Here is a 22,467-nt window from a genome sequence, read left to right as displayed (position 1 = left end):
GGGGGCTCATGTGGGCCCCACCTCCCTGCTCCCACTTCATAGGATTGGATTGACAGCAAAAGGAGCCTGTGGCTCCCGCTACCTCCTCTGTATCCTGTGAGAATAGGAAGAGAGAGAAATGTTGCTGCCCAGACACAGCCCTGGATCGAGAAAAGAGTCAGGTAGGAAGACATTTTTTGCTTTAATGCAGGCAATGAGAACGCAAATGCCTTTAGAGTCACTTTAAATAAAAAATAATAAAATTTAAATATTCAAAGTCCATACATTTTTGTTAATGTCAGCATTGTAATCCTGTGTACAGTGACGCTCTCAGGCTGGGGGAAAGAATGGCACACTTTGGGCCAATTAGGCTCTGCTGCATGCACATGTTCTGACAGGAAACACAATGACAGAAGAAAAAAGAAGAGGGATGAGCATTTCAGCTTATCTGCTCCTTATAATTTAATCACAGACAAGGGGCAAGGAGATGATCATGTCATGTTGCTTAACTGTAATGGAGAAATTTTGGGCAAGAAGGTGACCAAGTTCTGTTGCTTATCTGCAATAGAGAGGTTTTATGTACCTATCTTGCCTGTTCTGTCTTGCAGAGCTGTGTAGATCTTATGACTGGCTGGGCATAATCACAAAACTTACAACTAAGAACATAGAAATGTGTTTTCTCCATGCAAAAATTCAAGTGTTAGCACTCATGATATCACAAACTGACAAATAGATCTTCTCTCCAGCACATATCAAATACCAGAGGAGTGTGCTTTGCATATACAAATCTGGAACACTTTATCAACTGATCAATCATTTCACTCATAATTAAAAGAACATTGGACCATTTCCTCTAAAGTGGAAAGCAAACAGTGTGGAGAAACACAACACAAATTAGAGCTACAAATTATACCAGCAATTATATATCCTTGTGTAACATTTGCCATTGCTTCAAAAGCTGAAGCTGACCACCAAGGTCACAACAACTTCTAGAGGTACATCATTTGACTTGCAGAACGTAAGAACTGAATAAAGTGTCAAAAACATTCTAACTTACTTTAAGGGTTTCTTATAAAGCTTTTATTTATGCAAAATCTATTTCCGGTCTGTAAATGAGTATAAGAGGCATATCTTTTATAAGGTCACAGCAATGCTTCCTAGGTAAATAGAAAAATGCTTAAAGAGACAAGAAGAAAGCATTGTGGACTTTATGGGGTATATACATAAAGAAGGTAATGGGACTTTCGCCAAACATTCACTGCTGGCAAATCTTCCTGGTGCATAAGTTTAAACTGTCAATGATTAATTCACCTGCAGTAAATGTTTAGTGAATGTCACATTCACTGCTTGATAAATATACCCCTACGAGTAAAAACCAAAAAAGCTGAGTTTGTTTTGCTGACAATCATCTATACTCTCATATTGCTTATTTACACTTCATCGCAAATGTCTAACTCCTGTTAGGAGTCGGTCCAGTAAATCAAGATAAGGCTTTGTGAAAGGGAAGTGATTCTAAAAGTGTTGCTTCTGTCAGTGATTCTGGCCCATGTCTTGATAGTGTTAGAAATGCATCAGTATACCTCACATTGGCTCATAAAGAATAATAACCAGCATTGGGCAGGCCAACACACATCAATCAAGACTCAGGCTGTATTAGTTTAAATGTGATGTTTTCATATTCGTGTAGTTTTCCTGCTGTTTTTATATGACTTGTAATGTGCACCTTCTGCTACTTTTTACTTTAACGTCCATTGACTTATCAAAAAATTGGCTGTAAATTGCTGACATTTACACAGATCTAGCGTCTACCCATTTCTGATTTGGAATGCAGTAGCATCAGGCTGATAAGGAAACAAATACATGTGTATTATTGACTATACCTATCATAAAAGTAAAAAAATGACATTTTACACGTATAAAATAAAAAACATTTCCTACAAAGTTTCAGAGACCATTAAATGGTTACTTTCTATATACTGTAAAGTTCAGCTGTAAGCAATGAATGCATTACTGTAGCCCAGTACTCATTTTTCAATTATTAAATGTATTTTTTGAATATAGCTAGCGTAGGTACCTGAATTTAACTTTGTATAAGCCTCTTGCAACTACTATATACCAACACTCAGAATGGGAAATGGGAGGTCAGGACTGGAAGCCAATCAGGTGTGCTGGGTAGAGTAAATTGTGAAATGAGTTTATCAACTAGCTGCTGTCCATTATCCAATATGTAATATAGTGTGTAATGGATGTGACATACATAACCCATTTGTATGTCAACCTCATCAGAAAAATTACAGCCTTTATAAATTTTATTAATAAAATTTTTAAGTTAATGTTAGTAATCAGCAGCAGCGATGGCCATATGGCTACGCTCAGGAAACTGGGACCAAACTATATATGAACTGTATTTACAGTGAAACAAAATTCTTCCAAACACCAGCTCACAGCAAACATGAAGATATAAATTAACCATAAAACCCAGTGGCAGAATACAAAATAACTAATAGAAAGCCTGACTAACAACTAACTTTACACAATATATGCAAAATGGGGAACACTGAAAAAGCAGAAGAAAACTGGACGTGCAGGGAGCAGATGGAAAGGGAGAAACAAAACTGGATTAGAAACAAGGAGAAGCAGGTACAAGGCAGCAGGGTATGGCAGGAGCAAGAGCATGATTTAAAGTCTTGTACGTATGATCCGACTTTCCGACGGGAAATGTGTGATGACAGGCTGTTGGCGGTAAATCCAACCGTGTGTATGCTCCATCGGACAACTGTTGCCGGATTTTCCGTGGAAAAATGTTGGATAGCAGATTTTAACATTTTTTTCGTGGACAAATGTCTGTTGTCGGATTTTCCGAACGCATGTACACAAGTCAGTCGGACAAAAGACCAAACACTCATGCTTGGAAATCAACGGCGAGCTGGAAGCGTTCGGTCTTTTACAACTAGTGTTCGTAAAAGAGATATCACATTCATGACGCTGCAAATTATGAAATCTCTAAATGCAGTGCACATTCTTCTTCTTTATAATGGGATAATAATGAAGCTGCTTTGCTTGTGATATTGACAGAGTTCTGGCAAATGTATTTCAAAAGGCTTTTTTTTTCTAGTGATATCCAGAATATTAGTGTTTTTTTTATTTTGGGTCACCATTATTATCTCGTAGTTTTTAAGCTCAAAGATACAGCTATGTTGGTGTCCCTTGTTAATTTGACTTTGTATTTTTGAAATGTAGCTGCCTACTCGCAAACAAACTGTCCTTTTTTAAGTAAAAACATAGCCAAGTATTTTTCAAACATTTTTTTTTAATAGGGAGCACAAGAAGGTCATATGAAAAGGAAGGCAGCAATGGAGAAACTGTTGGAATTGGTAAAGCCTTTGTACCTCAGGGCAGACCTCAATTATGTGAAGCGCAAAATTGGGAACCTGAGGAGTCCATTTAATAGGGAGCACAATAAGGTCCTGGACTCTGAGAGATCAGGAGCAGCAGCAGATGACATATATGTCCCGAGGCTGTGGTCTTACAACAGCCTGCGTTTTTTGCCAGACCAGACCGACCCAGGCCATCATGTTGATGTAATATCCCCTGACGCAAGTCAAACCGCGGGCCAAAGAGACCCAGAAGTGGAAGAAACTAGTCGTGAGCCTCTTGTTTGCACAAGTGAGTATTCCTTGAATCTTTGAATCTGGCTTCAAATTTGTATACATGTCAAATGTTTAGATGTTCAAAACAAACACCCACTACACACAGAGGTGGAAGGAGCCGGTAGTGTTGCTAGGTACCTGAGTTTTGTAAACCCATGCACCAGGGCCAAGGTTACAGAGTAGTTGCAGGGTGTACATTCCTAGTAGTGTAGGTGTCTGAAGGGCAAGAAGGTTGCAAACAATAATAGACTGGGTAGGTAAGTATTTTTACCAATTTGACTAGTAACTTGACCATAATTCACTATGTAGGACCTTAGCTACTTGACCATCGTTCCCTTAATACTTTTTTTCTCTTCTTACAAGGACACAAACCTCCAAGATGCACAATTGGCCATGTGAGTGCAGATATGATGCAGGCTTTGATTGATCTAGAGCAAATAAATGATATATGATTATGTCGACATGCTTACCAAATTTTAAGTTTGTCTGGCCTGAAGTTTTCTTCCACTTGTTGGCTGCTGTTTGCAGTTTTCAGATTTCACATTTTTGTATTACTTTTAAGCCCTGGTTCACATTGATGCTACTTTGAAATCACACTACTGTACTTTACTTGAAGTAGTGCGATTTCGAACAACAACAACAAGGTCAGTGCAATTTCAGGTGCTACTTGATAGAAATTTGTATGGCTTAATGCGCACATGTCTATTGAAGCTGCAATTGAAATTGGAAAAAGTAGTGCAGGAACTACCTTTGCAAATTATTGTGGCGCCGCTAAATTGGTGTCACACCCAATGGAACAGTGCCATTGCCTCCAATAGGCTGTGATTTGTCATGAAATTTTATCTATCAAATCACATGAGAAATCACTCCAATGTGAACCTAGGCTTTAGTGTCTGAGGTCAGAACCTAGGTTTTTAAGAATCACAAAGCCAAAAATTGAATATGCACACAAATTGGGCCACAAAATTCTGATTTCCCTCATGATCCCATGCCTAAAATGTGTGTCTCTCCCTACATCTAGTTTGTTAATGCCCCAAAACACACAGTGTATCAACATGTGCTATCTCCCATCACGGGAAATGAATGGACGTGTTTTGGGGTGCAACCTCTTCCTCTCACCTACTTTAGTTTGGAGGAAGGAGTTGCACCCCCAAAATGCATACATTGATATCCCATGATGGGAGATAGCACATGTTGACACACTGTGGGTTTTGGGGCTTTAGAAACTAACCTGTTTGTACCTACACGCATTTTAGGCCGAGGATCATAAGGGACATTTAACAATTATGTCTATGTTTGCGTGGCTTCAGAGGGATGAAATCACCCCATCTGAGGAAGGCAACATGAATACAGTCTTGGGATACTAAGGTCTCATATGACCTTCACTTTAGCAAAGTCGAACTTTGTAAGTTCCTGAGTTGGAGATGTGTATCTTATGTTTTTAAACATGCCTGTTTAGCCCCAAAAAGGCAAATTAATGGCAAACATATGTTATACACCAAGATGTTGGTTTGTTCAAAAACCTTTTAAAATGCACATGTGAATGTGCTTGGAGTAAAATATTTTATACTAAACAATGTGTTGCTTCTTATTGCAATGCTCAATACCAGTGTATTTGTTAAGTTGGTGTAGTTACAGTGACAATGCGCTCTAAAATGTGGCAAACTCAGGCAATTTTAGGGCCTCAAAGAAATTAAAGAAGTTGAAAAGGCTGAATATTTTTAACATTAATGCATTAGATACATTAACAACAATAACATTGTGTGTGTAGCAGACCCGCAGCACGACATATTAGTTAGCTGAAGAAGAGATTGTCACCTCATGGAGCAAATAAATACGTTTGCACTATTCTAGAAAATGCCCAAAATTAAGGCCATTTGAGAACCTAGGAGACAGATAATAAACACAAACAGTAGTTCAAATGAAATAGGAGTTTACTATCAGATCAAAGATTTATTCCTGATCAGCAACAGTTTGCTGCAAAGCCACTGCCCCTCTACCCACAAAGTAGTCCATATATTGTTGCCGGACATCTCGGGCAACCAAGTTTGGGAGGGCAACCAAGCACGGCCACTTTCAAGAGCCGTCATCACACCAGGATCAGCTGGGCCTGACACTGAAAAGTCAATCTCACTTTGCAGTGAGGCAAGGTGTCACATGCCTTAAGGCAGACCCCGGAGTGCAGGGAGTGGCCTCTCGTAAACCTCTGACTCTGACTACACAGGCTCGGGAGCACAAAGGAGCACAAGTTCCTGACTGGATGGCTGGTGTAGAAGTCAGGAAACCGTAGGTGGTAGGGAGGTGATGCAGATGGCAGTAGGACTCAGTGGGCAGCACCAGCCGGATACAATGGACCGCAGGGAGGTGTCTTGTAGCCCAGTGGCAGAGTGCAGACAGCAGGCAGGATACAGCAGACAACGAGGAGGAGTCCTGTAGTCCAGCAGCAGGATGCGGATGGCAGCAGGATACAGCAGGTAGCACGGGCTGGGTGCAGTGGACAGCGGGGAGGTGTCTTGTAACCCAGTAGCAGAATGCAGACAGCAAGCAGGATACAGTGGGCAACAAGGAGGTGTCTTGCAGTCCAGCAGCGGAAAGCAGGTAACTGGCAGGTTACAGAGTCGGTTAAACAGTGAAGGAAAATATGAAGGGAGGACAAAAAAGGAGCATTAAAAGCTTACAGCATGCATGAGGACAAAGAGGATATTAACAACATATTACAATAATGGTAATTATGGAATGAAGAAATTAATACAATACATTAGCAAACATTAAATATATAGAATGTGATGTTAAAGGATAAAACTTACCTGAATATAGTCCTTCTGCAGGACTTGGACAATGGCAGAACAAGTCTCTGGAAAAATTTGTCCCAGAGCCTGGGGGAGATCCCAGTTGTAAACTTCAGGTCCTGAAGACTTCTCCCCGTCGCTGAATATCACAAGGTGGCTATGAGCCTTTTGTGTAGGAGTAATGGCAAACCGCATGCATGTGTCCTGCTTACTAATTTAGGGGGTCAGCAATGCCAATAGACGGTGAAAGCAGGGGTCCGTCATCCGGAGATAATTCCTGAAATCATCAGGGTTATTCTCCTGGACCTTCCACAGCAAAGGCATATGAGAGAATTGGTCACGATTAACCACTTCAGCCCTGGAAGACTTGGCTGCAGAATGACTGGGCCATTTTTTTGCAATTCGCCACTGCGACATTTTAACTGACAATTGTGCGGTCGTGCACCCAAACAAAATTGACGTCCTTTTTTTCCCACAAATAGAGCTTTCTTTTGGTGGTATTTGATCTGATTTGAATTTGATCGCCTCTGTGGTTTTTATTTTTTGCACTGTAAACAAAAAAAGAACGACAATTTTGAAAAAAAAAACATTTTGTACTTTTTGCTGTAATAAATATCCTCATTTTTTTTTTTAAAAGCTAATTTTTTCCCCAGTTTAGGCCAATATGTATTCTTCTACATATTTTTGGTAAAAAATCGCAATAAGTGTATATTGATTGGTTTGCGCAAAAGTTATAGCGTCTACAAAATAGGGTATAGATTTATAGCATTGTTCTTATTTGTTTGTTTACTAGTAAATCTGCGATTTTTATCATGACTGTGACATTATGGTGGACAAATCGGACAATTTTGACACATTTTTGGGACCATTGGTCTTTATACAGCAATCAGTGCTATAAAAATGCATTGATTACTGTAAAAATGTCACTGGCAGTGAAGGAGTTAACACTATTGAGCGATCAAGGGGTTAACTGTGTTCCCTGGGAGGTGATTGTAAACTGACTAGCTAATAGGAACACACGATCAGTCATTCCTCTCAGAACAAACCACAGATTTGTGTGTTTACACTCACTCCCGTGTTCTGTCTCTCGTGCTTGCGATCACTTGTGCCCAGCAGTCACTGCGATCATTGGCCATGAGCATCGACACCCCTGCTGAGCAGCATGCACCCGCGCGCCTGCTATCCCGATCCCACGAGCCGACATATAGCTACAGGAGCTATAGCTATAGAATCTTGCCGACCTGCCGCAGTATAATGAAGGTGGCTGGTCGGCAAGCGGTTAAGCAACCAATTCATGGACCAAGAATTCCTCCTCCTCCTTCTGTTCCTGGGCTGGACTTGGGTCAAAGCAATAACTCCAAGCCCAATGATAGCACACTCTCTGACGAGAATGCCATATGGCTAGTAGACGAAAGGCCGTTCAGAAACAAACTGACAAGCACAACCTGAAAATCAGAAACAAACTGACAAGCACAGTGGTGTAGTGGTTAGCACTCTCGCCTAGCAGTAAGAAGGGTCGCTGGTTCCAATCCCAGCCACGACTCTACCTGCCTGGAGTTTGCATGTTCTCCCTGTGCCTGCATGGGTTTCCGCCGGGTACTCCAGTTTCCTCCCACAAACCAAAGACATGCATGTAGGTTAATTGGCTTCTGTCCACAATTGGCCCTAGTATGTGAATGGGGACCTTGGATTGTGGGCTCCTTGAGGGTAGGGACCAATGTGAGTGTGCAATGTACAGGGATAGGGACAATTGTAGACACTCAGGTTGAACTGGATGGACTGGTGTCTTTATTCAACCTTACTAACTATGAAACTATGAAGCATGACCTGAAAATAAGAAACAAACTGACAAGCACAAACTGAAATCGACACTCACCAAACTTCTACTAACACGAGATTAGCAGAAGGAGCCCAAAGGGTGGCGCATGACTATTGAACTTCTTTTTTATCGGCTCGTAGTACGTCTAGTACGTCACTACCTTCGTAGTTGTTGGCCAACAACTGTGTGCCATGTGTATGTAAAACAAGTTTGGGCCAACGCCCTTCAGACAAAATTCCACAGTTTTGTGGAATTTTGCAAACAATCCGATCGTGTGTTCGAGGCTTAAGAAAACAGAATCTGGCAGGAGCAAAACACTGGAGCAAAAGGCACTTAGTAGAGGAGGATGTAAATACCCTGCCAGCAGCCAGTATCAAGTGAAAACTGATTATTGGGGTCTGCTTATTGCATGTCCATGATGGACATTCATGGGCAGATGCAAAAATTACAAATTTACAAACTGTTTGTAAATGTACTACAAGTTAGCAACCCTGCCTGGATCTGTGTCAAAAGAAGGCCACTTATTAGCCTTATTTATGTTTTTTGTCAGCAGCACGCAATTACAAATCTAATACACAAAAAGAAAGGACAATTGGTGGAATAAATGAAACTACCCTGGTTACACACCCTCTAAATAAAGAAAATACCAAAATCATTTCCTTGCAATTGCTCTGCTCATCTTTAGTAAGCTTTTATCATTGAGAATTCTATAGTAGTCCCAAACATAAAGGCGTTCAAAAAGAGAGTGTACTGATTTAAAATGTGGTACTTTATTTGTTTTTTTAATCCCATATGTTAATTCCTTAATCCTGAATAGGGATGAGCCGAACACCCCCCTGTTCGGTTCGCACCAGAACCTGCGAACAGACCTAAACTTCGTGTGAACTTTAGAACCCTATTAAAGTCTATGGGACTCGAACGTTCACAATCTAAAGTGCTCATTTTAAAGGGTAATATGCAGGTTACTGTCCTAAAAAGTGTTTGGGGACCCGGGTCCTGCTCCAGGGGACATGGATCAATGCAAAAAAAAGTTTTAAAAACGGCCGTTTTTTCAGGAGCAGTGATTTTAATAATGATTAAAGTGAAACAATAAAAGTGTAATATTCCTTTAAATTTCGTAGCTGGGGGGTATCTATAGTATGCCTGTGAAGGGGCCCATGTTTCTGGTGCTTAGAACTGTCGCTGCACAAAGTGTCATTTGTGCAGGAAAAAAAGTCTTTTAAAATCACTTGCGGCTAAATTGTCGGGTCTCCGTAATACAGAGAACACTCAATGAGTGTTCTCTGTATTAGCCGACAATTCATTCATTCATTGATTAAAAAAAAAAAAAAAGCATGGGGGTTCCCCTAAATTCAATTACCAGGCCCTTCAGGTCTGACATGGATATTAAGGGGAACCCCGTGTCAAATTTAAAAAAAATTGACGTGGGGTCCCCCCAAATATCCATACCAGACCCTTCAGGTCTGATATGGATATTAAGGGGAACCCCGCATCAAATCTAAAAAAAAAATTGACGTGGGGGTCCCCCTAAAAATCCATATCAGACCCTTTATCCGAGCACGCAACCTGGCAGGCCGCAGGAAAAGAGGGGGGGACGAGAGAGCGCCCCCCCCTCCCTCCTGTACCGTACCAGGCCACATACCCTCAACATTGGGAGGATGCTTTGGGGGTCTGTGACCCCTCAAAGCACCTTGTCCCCATGTTGATAAGGACAAGGGCCTCATCCTCACAACCCTGGCCGTTGGTTGTGAGGGTCTGCGGGCGGGGGGCTTATCAGAATCTGGAAGCCCCCTTTAACAAGGGGACCCCCAGATCCCAGCCCCCCCCTGTTTGAAATGGTAAGGGGGTACAAAAGTACCCCTACCATTTCACAAAGAAAGTGTCAAAATGGTTAAATAAGACAAACACACTTTTGAAAAATTCCTTTATTAAAAATGAAAAAAAAAAAAAAGATTCCAGCGGTGCTAATCCACTCTTGCTATCCAGCGACGGATCTCCGGGGTCCAGCGATGGATGATCATATCCAGCGACGGGGGAATCTCTCAGTCCAGCGCTGTCCATACATCCTTCTTCTGTCTCCTCTCCGGAGACACTGCAGAGAGCACAGCGCTGGTTTCCGTTACATCAGAGGGGGCGGGGTCACCCACACGTCACTGGGGAACCCCTGGCTTCCCTCTCCAGCGTCAGAGGGGCGGGGTCAGGTGACGGGTGGCCCCGCCCTCCCAATATAAGAAACGTCAGCGCTGTGCTCTCTGCAGTGTCTCCGGAGAGGAGACAGAAGAAGGATGTATGGACAGCGCTGGACTGAGTGATTCCCCCGTCGCTGGATATGATAGGAATTTTTCAAAAGTGTGTTTGTCTTATTTAACCATTTTGACACGTTCTTTGTGAAATGGTAGGGGTATTTTTGTACCCCCTTACCATTTCAAACAGGGGGGGGGGCGGGATCTGGGGGTCCCCTTGTTAAAGGGGGCTTCCAGATTCTGATAAGCCCCCCGCCCGCAGACCCTCACAACCAACGGACAGGGTTGTGAGGATGAGGCCCTTGTCCTTATCAACATGGGGACAAGGTGCTTTGAGGGGTCACAGACCCCCAAAGCATCCTCCCAATGTTGAGGGTATGTGGCCTGGTACGGTTCAGGAGGGAGGGGGGGCCGCTCTCTCGTCCCCCCCTCCTCTTTTCCTGCGGCCTGCCAGGTTGCGTGCTCGGATAAAGGGTCTGATATGGATTTTTAGGGGGACCCCACGTCAATTTTTTTTAAAAATTTGATGCGGGGTTCCCCTTAATATCCATATCAGACCTGAAGGGTCTGGTATGGATATTTGGGGGGACCCCCACGTCAATTTTTTTTAAAAATTTGACACGGGGTTCCCCTTAATATCCATGTCAGACCTGAAGGGCCTGGTAATTGAATTAAGGGGAACCCCCACGCTTTTTTTTTTTTTTTTTTTTTTAATCAATGAATGAATGAATTGTCGGCTAATACAGAGAACACTCATTGAGTGTTCTCTGTATTACGGAGACCCGACAATTTAGCCGCAAGTGATTTTAAAGGACTTTTTTTCCTGCACAAATGACACTTTGTGCAGCGACAGTTCTAAGCACCAGAAACATGCGCCCCTTCACAGGCATACTATAGATACCCCCCAGCTACGAAATTTAAAGGAATATTACACTTTTATTGTTTCACTTTAATCATTATTAAAATCACTGCTCCTGAAAAAACGGCCGTTTTTAAAACTTTTTTTGCATTGATCCATGTCCCCTGGGGCAGGACCCGGGTCCCCAAACACTTTTTAGGACAGTAATCTGCATATTACCCTTTAAAATGAGCACTTTAGATTTCTCCCATAGACTTGTATAGGGTGTTCCGGCTTTTCGAATTTGCTGCGAACAGCCCAAATTGTTCACTGTTCGCTGAACAGGCGAACAGGCAATGTTCGAGTAGAACATGAGTTCGACTCGAACACGAAGCTCATCCCTAATTCTGAATGATTCTGTCTCTTGGGTGTATTTGGAAAATCACTGTTTGTGCATGAAATAGGAAGTTTTGAAATCTAAACACTGCAGTTTGATTGTATAAAAAGTAATGGAAATTACAAGATATCTGAAGTACTTTCTGCAGGTTTGGAAACTTGCTTTTTCCTTTACTTTTTTTTAACCTCTTCAGCCCCGGAAGGATTTATCCACTTCCTGACCAGACCATTTTTTGCGATATGGCACTGCGTTACTTTAACTGCCAATTGCACAGTTGTGTGATGCTGTACCCAAACTAAAATGTATGTACTTTTTTTTCCCACAAATAAAGATTTCTTTTGGTAGTATTTGATCACTTCTGTGTTGTTTTTTTTTTATGCTATAAGCAAAAAAAAGATCGATATTTTGAAAAAAAAAAACAATATTTCTTTACTTTCTGCTAAAAAACATACCCAATAATTAAAAAAAAAAAAATCTAATTTCTTTATAAACTTAGGCCAATATGTATTCTGCTACATATTTTTGGTAACAAAAAAAAAACAATAAGCGTATATTGATTGATTTCCACAAAAGTTAGTGTCTACAAAATAAGGGAAAGATTTATGTCATTTTTATTATTATTTTTTTTTACTAGTAATGTCAGTTATCAGTGATTTTTAGCGGGACTGCGACATTGTGGCACACAAAACGGACACCTAGCTGACATTTTTCACACTTTTTTGAGGCGGCAGTGGCATTATTACAGTGATCAGTCCTAAAAATATGCACTGACTTAGTACCAATGACACTGACTGGGCAGGGGTTAAAATCAGTCAGTGTATTTCTAACTGTGTGTTGGGGGGGGGGGGACAACACACAGATCCATTTTCCAGCATAGCAGAAAGAGAGGAACACTGTGTCATGCCCTGTCAGAATGGAGATTTGCTTTGTGTACATTCTGTCTCTGTGGGGAATGATCGCGGGCAACCGACAGACATCGAGTCTGCTGGGCCCGCTCATTGGCTACCCCGCTGGCCAATGGGTGCGCACGCATGTGCTGCCACAGATCCTTGTGCACAAACTGATGTACACCTACGGTGATCCACGCAGCTGAGTCAACCTGCCACAGTATAACTTTAGTGAGCATCAAGGATTAAATATTACCTTCTATATAGTATCTGTGTTTAGATAAACAAGCTCTATTGTCCCCTCCTGTCGTGTTCATCTCCAGGACTTCTCCAGAGCCTCTCTCATCCTGTGGAGCTCTCTACCTCAATCTGTTTGGCTATCTCCTCCTCTGGCTACCTTTAGACGATCTCTGAAAACGTATTTCTTCGGGGAAGCCTATCACGTCTCCAACTAACTGAACTTTTATCTCTTTTTATCAACTCAGCCCCCACAGTTATAACTTTTTGTACCACTTGCCCCAACCTATTAAGTCCCTTACACACTATACTGTTTTTCTGCTGAGTTTTTCCTTCAGATTTACCAAAACCATATAATATGAGGTCAAACCTTAGGAGTTTTAATTAGTATGCAATCAGGCAGGCCCTTGCACTACATGGTTTTGGTAAATCTGAAGGAATAACTCAGCAGAAAATCTGATAGTGTGTATGGGGCTTTAGATTGTAAGCTGTTATGAACAGGGCCCTCTTAACCCTCTTGTATATTATTGTAACTGTACTGTCTCCCCCTTAAAAAGCATATTTTTCTGCATCAGATAAATGAACAGATTGTCTCAACAATATGCTCTTAAAGAGAAACTGAAGGACTAATATTTAGCTACATTTTATAAGTGCAGGGTAAATCATTCATACATTGATTTGGAGCATAAAGAAGTTAGTCTACCCCTAAGCATGGGAGCCATCTTTAATGGCATGACCTGAGCTAGAAACGGTACAGCGTGCCCTTTCTAACTCCGGCGCATGCGGATAAGAAAGCGCCTTACAGCGATTTGCAAATATCTCCTAGACCGTGCAGTTCTGGGAGATATTTCAAGCACCTACAGGTAATCCTTAATCTAGGCTTACCTGTAGGTTAAAGTGGTTGTAAAGCGTTTACAACCACTTTAAATGCAGTCCAAAGCAGAGAAGGTGAGGTGTCAGGCTGGGAGTTAGGCATCCATCATAATTTATTATCCCCCAGCTAACAGATAATAAACTAAGAAGAACATGTAATATCATTATTCCTCCAGGAAAGCATGATCTTTAGCTTGGGTAGTGTCATTATATTAGTAGTATGAAATAATCTGGCCATGCTCAATTAATATTATTTATTGTTTGTACACACAAAGAGAGTAATGACCTTACATAAAACCTGTAAAGTTCCAGTCCTTACCTAACAAAATAAGGCTTTTGGTGTAAACAATTAATACTAAAAAGAAAAAGATACATTCAGAGGAATTTTGATTATGAGGATTAGGGATGAGCTTCGTGTTCGAGTCGAACGTACGTTCGACTCGAACATTGGCTGTTCGGCCGTTCGGCGAATTCCGAACGTTTTGGCCGTTCGCGTCAAAATTCGAGTGGCGCGCGCGCGGACCACAATGCACTGCGGTGGCGCAGTGCATTGCTGCCTCATGATTGGCCAAGCATGCACTGTGACCCCGCATGCTTGGCCAATCACAGCGCCAGCAGCGAGGAGAGCCATGATTGGCCACAGGCATCCTGCCTGTGGCCAATCATAGCTCAGGCTGTGTAGTGCACGCCCCACACTATATAAGGCCGCCTTTGAGGCGGCCTCGTGTAGTGTGTTAGCATCTGAAGCAGTGGGTGATCTGTGTACCTTCAACACAGTTACACACCGATCGTTTTTGGCTGATTTCCTATCTTGCTGCTGTGTAGTGGTTGTTGTCTGTGCCCTGACCGCAGTATACACCACTATATTCACCTCACCTATATAGCTAGTGATCTAGCTTTAACCACTTAACAACTGCCCATTGCCGATTAACGGCTTCAGGGCGGTTGTTTAACTCTGAGAGGCCGTTGATTAACGGCCTCCCAGAATTCTGCTCCCCTGGGGCGCGCACTCGAGAGCATCCGTGACCGCCGGGTCCTGTGGACCCGGCGCATCACGGATCACGGTAAACGGCCGCTCATAGCGGCCGTTTACCACGTGATCGCTCCGTCAAATGACGGAGTGATCACTTGTAAACAAACCGGCGTCATGTTAAGACGCCGGTTCCTCCCTCCCCTCTCTGTACCGATCGGTACAGCGGAGGGGAAAGAGATCGGTGTCAGCAGCGATGTGGGCTGCATCTGAAGTGCCCACATCGCTGCTCACCGAATTTAACCCCTCAATTCCCTGCCAATACTCTGCAATACCAGTGCATATTCTGCAGTACCCTGCCATTACTCTGCAGTACCCCGCCATTACTCTGCAGTACCCCGCCATTACTCTGCAGTGCAGTACCCTGCCATTACTCTGCAGTACCCCCCATTACTCTGCAGTACCCTGCCATTACTCTGCAGTACCCCCCATTACTCTGCAGTACCCTGCCATTACTCTGCAGTACCCCCATTACTCAGCAGTACCCTGCCATTACTCTGCAGTACCCCCCATTACTCTGCAGTACCCTGCCATTACTCTGCAGTACCCCCCATTACTCTGCAGTACCCCGCCATTACTCTGCAGTACCCCCCAATACTCTGCAGTACCCGCCATTACTCTGCAGTACCCCGCCATTACTCTGCAGTGCAGTACCCTACCATTACTCTGCAGTACCCTGCCATTACTCTGCAGTACCCCCCATTACTCTGCAGTAACCCCCATTACTCTGCAGTACCCTGCCATTACTCTGGAGTACCCCCCAATACTCTGCAGTACCCTGCTATTACTCTGTAGTACCCCGCCAATACCCCGCCAATACTCTGCAATACCCTGCCATAAATTGCCATACCCAGCCATACTCGGAGATACCCAGCCATACTCGGTGATACCCTGAAATACCCAGCCATAGATGCCCCCACCCCTCACCGCCCTCCGGTGCTTCTACCAACTCGCCAGTACGATCAAAGCCAGAATCTTTTTTTTCTTTTTTATTTCAGGCTTCCCAGCCTAGAGGTGAGATGTGGGGTCATATTGACCCCCAGATTTCACTGTAAAGAGGACCTGTCACCCCATATTCCTATTACAAGGGATGTTTACATTCCTTGTAATAGGAATAAAAGTGATCAAAAATATATTTTTGGGGAAAAAAATGTCAAACTAAAATAAATAAAGTAAAATGAACAATAAAAAAATAAATAAAAATGTTTTAAAGCGCCCATGTCCCCATGTGCTCGCATGCAGAAGCGAACGCATGTGTAAGCCCCGCCCACATATGAAAACGGTGTTCAAACCACACATGTGAGGTATCGCCGAGAACGTTAGAGCGAGAGCAATAATTCTAGTCCTAGACCTCCTCTGCAACTCAAAACATGTAACCAGTAAAAAAAAAATTTAAAGCGTCGCCTATGGGGATTTTTTAAGTAGCGACGTTTGGCGCCATTCCACGGGCATGTGCAATTTTGAAGAGTGACATGTTTGATATCTATTTACTCAGCATAACTTCATCTTTCACTTTATGCAAACATTGGGCTAACTTTACCGTTTTTTTTGTTTGTTTTTTAAGCACAAAACTGTTTTTTCCCCCCAAAAAACACGTTTGAAAAATTGCTGCGCAAATACCGTGTGAGATAAAAATTTGCAACGACCACCATTGTATTCTCCAGGGTCTTTGCTAAAAAAAAAATATATAATGTCTTGGGGTTCTCTGTAATTTTCTAGCAAATAAATGATGATTTTTACATGTAGGAGAGAAATGTCAGAATTGGCCTGGGTGCTCCAGAACGCCTGATGGCGTTCCCTGCATGTTGGGCCTCTATATGTGGCCACGCTGTGTAAAAGTCTCACACATGTGGTATCGCCGTACTCGGGAGTAATAGCAGAATGTGTTTTGGGGTGTAATTTGTGGTATGCATATGCTGTGTGTGTGAAATAACCTGATAATATGACAATTTTGTGGAAAAAAAAAAAAAGGAAATAGGCCGTCAGTACTTCAGGTGTGATCAATTTTCAGATATTGGCACCATAGCTTGTGGACTCTATAACTTTCACAAAGACCAAATAATATCCACCAATTTGTACTTATTTTTACCAACGATATGTAGTAGTATGAATTTTGGCCTAAATTTATGAAGAAAAAATTACTAATCTGCTAAATTTTATAACAGAAACGAAGAAAAATTCATTTTTTCGCAGAATTTTCGGTCTTTTTTCTTTTATAGCACAAAAAATAAAAAACTGAGAGGTGATTAAATACCACCAAAAGAAAGCTCTATTTGTGTGAAAAAAAGGACAAACATTTCCTATAGGTCCAGTGTTGCATGACTGAGTAATTGTCATTCAAAATGTGAGGGCACCGAAAGCTGAAAATTGGTCTGGTTATTAAGGGTGTTTAAGTGCCCAGTGGTCAAGTGGTTAATAATAGAGCTTGCAGTCAGTAGTGTTAGGAGATAGTGCGTGCTGTCTGCGTGCTCTGTACCCAGTACATACCGCTATAATATAGGGCAGGCCTCTACTTTCAAACATCCAACTTACAAACATCTCCTACTTGCAAACGCAAGGAGACAGCAGCAAGTGAGATGAAAAAAGACGGACGACAAAACAAATTATACAGGGGTGATAACCCTTCCCTATGTTTTCCAAAAAGCTTAAAAATAGTTTTTTTGACTGGAGCTACACTTTAAAAATGTACCAGTTGAAAATTACAAACAGATTCAACTTAACACAACAAACCTACACAGTCCCTGTCTTGTTTGCACCGCCTGTATACTGCTGTTCTGAGTATATAGGGCCTGGGGGCCACACGCATTTCCTTTTTTTAATATGGGTACGGGGTTCCCCTTAATATGCGTACAAGACCCAAATAGGCTGGTAATGGGCAGGGAGGGCTACCCATGCCATTTTTCTGAATGATTTTCAACCATATTGCAGGAACCAGATATAACATTAAAACCGCAAGCAGTTTTAAATGGTGTTATTTCCGTTTAATGTCATTTTGTGCAGGGACTGTTCTAAACACGGGAAACACGTGGCACTTCACAGGCATACTACAGACACCCCCCGGGCACCATATTTAAAGGAATATTTCACCTTTTTTTTCACTTTAATCGTCATTAAAATCAGTGCTCCCGCCAAAACGGCCGTTTTTAAAACTTTTTTTTTGCAATGACCCATGTCCTCTGAGGCAGGAGGCAGGTCCCCAAACCCTTTTTAGGACAATATCTTGCATATTAGCCGTTAAAATTAGCACTTTCCATTTCGAACATTCGAGTCCCATAGACTTCAATGGGGTTCTAACGTTCGTAACGAACGCGGGGGTCGTTCGCAAGTTCTGGTGTGAACCGAACCGGGGGGTGTTCGGCTCATCCCTAATGAGGATAAAAATTTTCAGAAGTATGAGATGAAGCTAGTTGGCCTCCTATAACTATATATTTACTGTTTGGATCTTTATAGATACTCTGAAATGAATCGTTTTATGAGTCATGATAGCTATCTTTCTAGTATTGATATCTGCATACATAAAACATGCCTCTGGGAGCGATTTAACAAAAACATTGGATAATTAATAAAGAAAAATGTGTGTCTTTCAAGAAGAGAGTGTAAGCATTTACCCTTTGTTGGATTCCAAATCTTTTTTTTTTTGGATGAAATAATGTCATGTATGTCGGAAATACAATTGACATTTTACTTATATTAAACTAAATATTGGCCAGCTCTAGGAAAATTACAACAATCTACCCCACATTACAAGGCTTATTTAGTCAAGGGAGAGAGGATTAAAGAGTAAATACATGCCTTAGTCCTCACTTCATCAGGCTCCCTCCAGCACTGCGACTGGTCCCCTGCAGCTACTCTATAAGCTGTGACCCACTCTGGTCACACTTCAGCTTCTTTAGCGTACAATACAGGGTTAATGTATTGTACGAGTTGATTCCATCGCTCCTCCCAAAGACTGAAAAAATGATTTAGTGTAGTGTTACTTATATACATTAATTATATCATGCTATGAACAAAATTCCTTACAAAAACAAATTTCAGCTAGCTATGATTAAACAATTCTCTGAATTAAACCACAATATATTACTCCCTTTGCCCACTGTGTGCAACACTTCAATATGAATTTAGTCCACTGTGTTGGAAATTAAATGTCCTCAATGAAGAGTTCAAATTTATTCATAAATAAGTATCCAAAATTCACTGTGATCCACTTCAATACACTCCTTCCTTCACCGTGTGTGTACTCATCTCCGTAGATATACTCTTACTTTCAGATTTTAACCTACAGATTATTATAAAGGTCACAATGAGCCTAGTAGCACTCTCCTCCACTATGCCTTCATGTTTCCTCCTTTTTCCAGGTATGTTGTAACTCAGAGTAAAGCATAAGATACACTTAATAAAATCCCATAGACATGCATAAAACTGTGATCAGCACCTCTACTCCAGTGTTTGCTTGAACACTTTCTGGCACTTTCTGGCCCATGGTGGAGTTAGATGACGTCATCAAGCTCAGGCAGAAAGTACTCCTGCAGACAGAGGATATTTTTCATTTCTAGCTAGCATGGGAATCACATAATAGTGTTAGCGGGCTGCTTAAAATGGATTAGGAAGGAAAGTGAGCAATGTAGGAGATATATTCACAATTGTTTTGCACACAGGCTGGAACTTCCAGCTTAAACCTAACTAGCCTGAAAGTGAATGTAAAGTTATTTTTTTTTAAATATCAAATATGTCATACTTACTTATTTTGTGAAAATTTTTTTTGCACAGAGCGGTCCTGATCCTCCTGTTCTTGGGTCCCCCAGCAGTGTTCTTGGCTCCTTCTCTTCTCAGTGCACTACTGTAGATAGTGGCTTCCCATGATGGCACTCATTCAGGCTCGATTTCAAGCCAGGCTGTGTGCATCTATTGACACACATAGTGCAACTTGGCCCTGCCCCTCACTGGATTTGAGTGTTAGCAGCAAGAGTCGATTTCTCCAGATGATCCCTCCATGTCCAGTGAGGAGAGAGAGAGAGAGCAGTGCTGCTGCAGGTGGGCACAGTGTTGGATCAAGATAAAGCTCAGGGGAGTATTTGGGGGGGACTGGGGGGAGCTGAACATAGAAGGTTTTTACCTTACTGCAGAGAATGTATTAAGGCAAAAAACCTGAAGCCTTTACTTTAAAACTGTCTCCTCCCGCCTCCTAACAACTTTACTAACTAAACTGTATGTAAGGTAAACCGGATGCCCAGCAGCAAAAAATCTTTGCAGGCTAATACTCATATTTGTGCCTGTGCACATTGCTCACATGCTCATACTTCTAGGCAAGGAGACAATGTTAAATCATGTTTGTGTTCATGCTCGCACATGTACACGCACATTTCCAATTAGTGTGCGCACTTTGCGCGTAGTGGCCTATTTAAACTGGCCTGTCATCATGAACAGTTGCTGAATGGTCTTCAGCTTTTACCTGTATTCCTGAGACCTGATCCATTGAATCTGCTTACCTATATATGACCCGGATTTTCCCTCAACTTCGTCTTTGCTTTTGCATTAACCTTGTTCATCTGATCACTCTTACCTCAGCCTGTTTACTGGACTTGTCTCTGCCTGCTGATTCTGTACTAAGCTGCCTGATTGTTACCAACCTTGACCTGTTTCCTGGACTTGCTCTGCCTGCTGACACGGTTACTTGTTGCCCAGCTGCTGCTTTTCGCTGCCTGCATACTGGCTCTGCTACTATCTCTGACCTGGTGCCAAACTGCTTCAGTATCCTGAGGACTGTGACCCCCAGCTTCATCTACCTTAAGAGTGGACTTCGCCAGTCAGTTACTCCAGCACTTGTGCCACATTGTGCCTTCACACTCTCTGTCTCCACCTTCAGGAGTGTCGGAGAGGAGGTGCAAGAGAGGCCTCCACAACATTTTGCACATCACCAGATACATGATACTGTGTAAGAAAGGTGTATATACTTTTGTATATAAGATTATTTTCAGGCAACTCCAGTTCAGTTACATGATGTGGCTCCTCTGTGTCAGCCGGCGCAGCTGCAGGAAAGAGGAGGGATCACTAACAACAGATGAACCATTAAAGCCTATGGGTGATGTCACCACTCCAGGCTTTACTAGCTGTTGTCACAGCACTTTTTCCTCTGTATTGAAGTTAACTGACACAGGGGAAATCACATGTCCTCAAAATGAGTAAGTACATCCATGTCTCACACGGATTAGTTAGTGTAGATGTTAGGAGGGCGAGGAGATAGTTCTAAGAATAGATGAATGTAAGCTGTAATTGCACTTTAACCCCTAGCAACAAGCATTTAACCCATGCAGTGGGGGGATAGAGTGGATTTTTTTTTAATTTTCCTGGAGTTGGCCTTTAAAGTAGAACTAAATGTATTAGGTTTTTTTTTTTTCTTTTTACTATCTGTGTCCCAGAGGGGATATTTCCCTTTGCCATTGCCAAAACAGAAAGTGAGAGGAAATACCTCTAAACTGAACAGAAACAAAGGCAGCGATAAAAGCCTAACAAGTGCTCAAGTGGAAAGTGAAGGATCAGGTAAGATAAAGTGCCTTTTCGCTCACCTAAACTAAACAGGCAGTTAACTTTTGCAGTGTGGGAGCATACCCACTTCAAGGGAAAATGTTAAAATTGCTTAGAGTTGGGCTTTAATCAAAATATAGCAAAAGTTTTGGATACACAGTGCTTCAACGAAACTAAAGCCGGGTACACATGGCCGAGTGTCGCTGGGTTGAACAGAAAAAAAAACCTGTAGTGTGTACCAGGCTTAAATGTAGTTCTGTTAAAGCTATATCAGTTACAATTTGTAGAACCTGAGAAAAATTACAATAGTGTAGACAAATAATTAGAGCGTCCTCAGGTGCTAGTAAACATTTGGGATGGTATTTAAGGTGACAGGGGTGGCGTAAATCATTTGCGGGCATAATGGTACAACAATGAAGCACAGGGCAAAAGAGATCCTAACTTGCTTTCCATATCCAAAGATGAACTGGGGTAGATTGGTTTGGTTAAGTAATAAGGGCCTGACATGTAAGTATGTAATTAGTATACAGAATACTGAGGATACATGTCAGAAAAAAGCAAAAAAGAAATCAAGTTCATTCAAGATATTTAGGTGGAAAGCAAGTGATCTCATGCAGTACAACTGTAGGTAGAGACTTTATTCTCAAAATAGTTTCATGTCCCTCTGTTGTCAAAATCCTCCACTTGGGATTTAAGGATAAGGTTTCAGATTTTATATCAGCACAGTTGGAAGGCTTTAACCAGGCTGTCATATCTGCTTTCCATGGCATCGGAGCTATTCCCAATTGAATTATCTCTGCAGAGAGTTCTGTAATTCATTTTAAGGTCTATTCCAAATGTACTTTGGATTTTTATTTAAAAAAAAAACACCTCATGAAGGTCAACCTTTGCAATTGGTATACTGATGTAAAGCTAGCTGCTACTTTTAGGGAATTAAGTAGTGATATAATTTTTAGCACCATTTTTAATACCTTTGATAAAATATTCAAAGCTGCTGGGATATAAAGACTGCTCTGTTGGCTATCATAAGTAATAATGAGTCAAACATACCTGGATTGGTTCGAGCAAGGTTCAGCGAACATTAGGGATGGGCGAACGGTTCGGCCCAAGCATAGGTTTGGGCTGAATTTTTGCTGTTCGGTCGTTTGCCCTATAGCCGAACAAATGGGTCGATCAACCGTTTATTTGGCCCCTGAACCGACC

This window comes from Lithobates pipiens, unplaced genomic scaffold (genome assembly GCF_037356315.1).
Source record: "Lithobates pipiens isolate NorthernLeopardFrog02 unplaced genomic scaffold, aLitPip1_a1.2 Scaffold_16, whole genome shotgun sequence".
Taxonomy (NCBI): Eukaryota; Metazoa; Chordata; class Amphibia; order Anura; family Ranidae; genus Lithobates; species Lithobates pipiens.
This window is presented reverse-complemented; position numbering follows the sequence as displayed.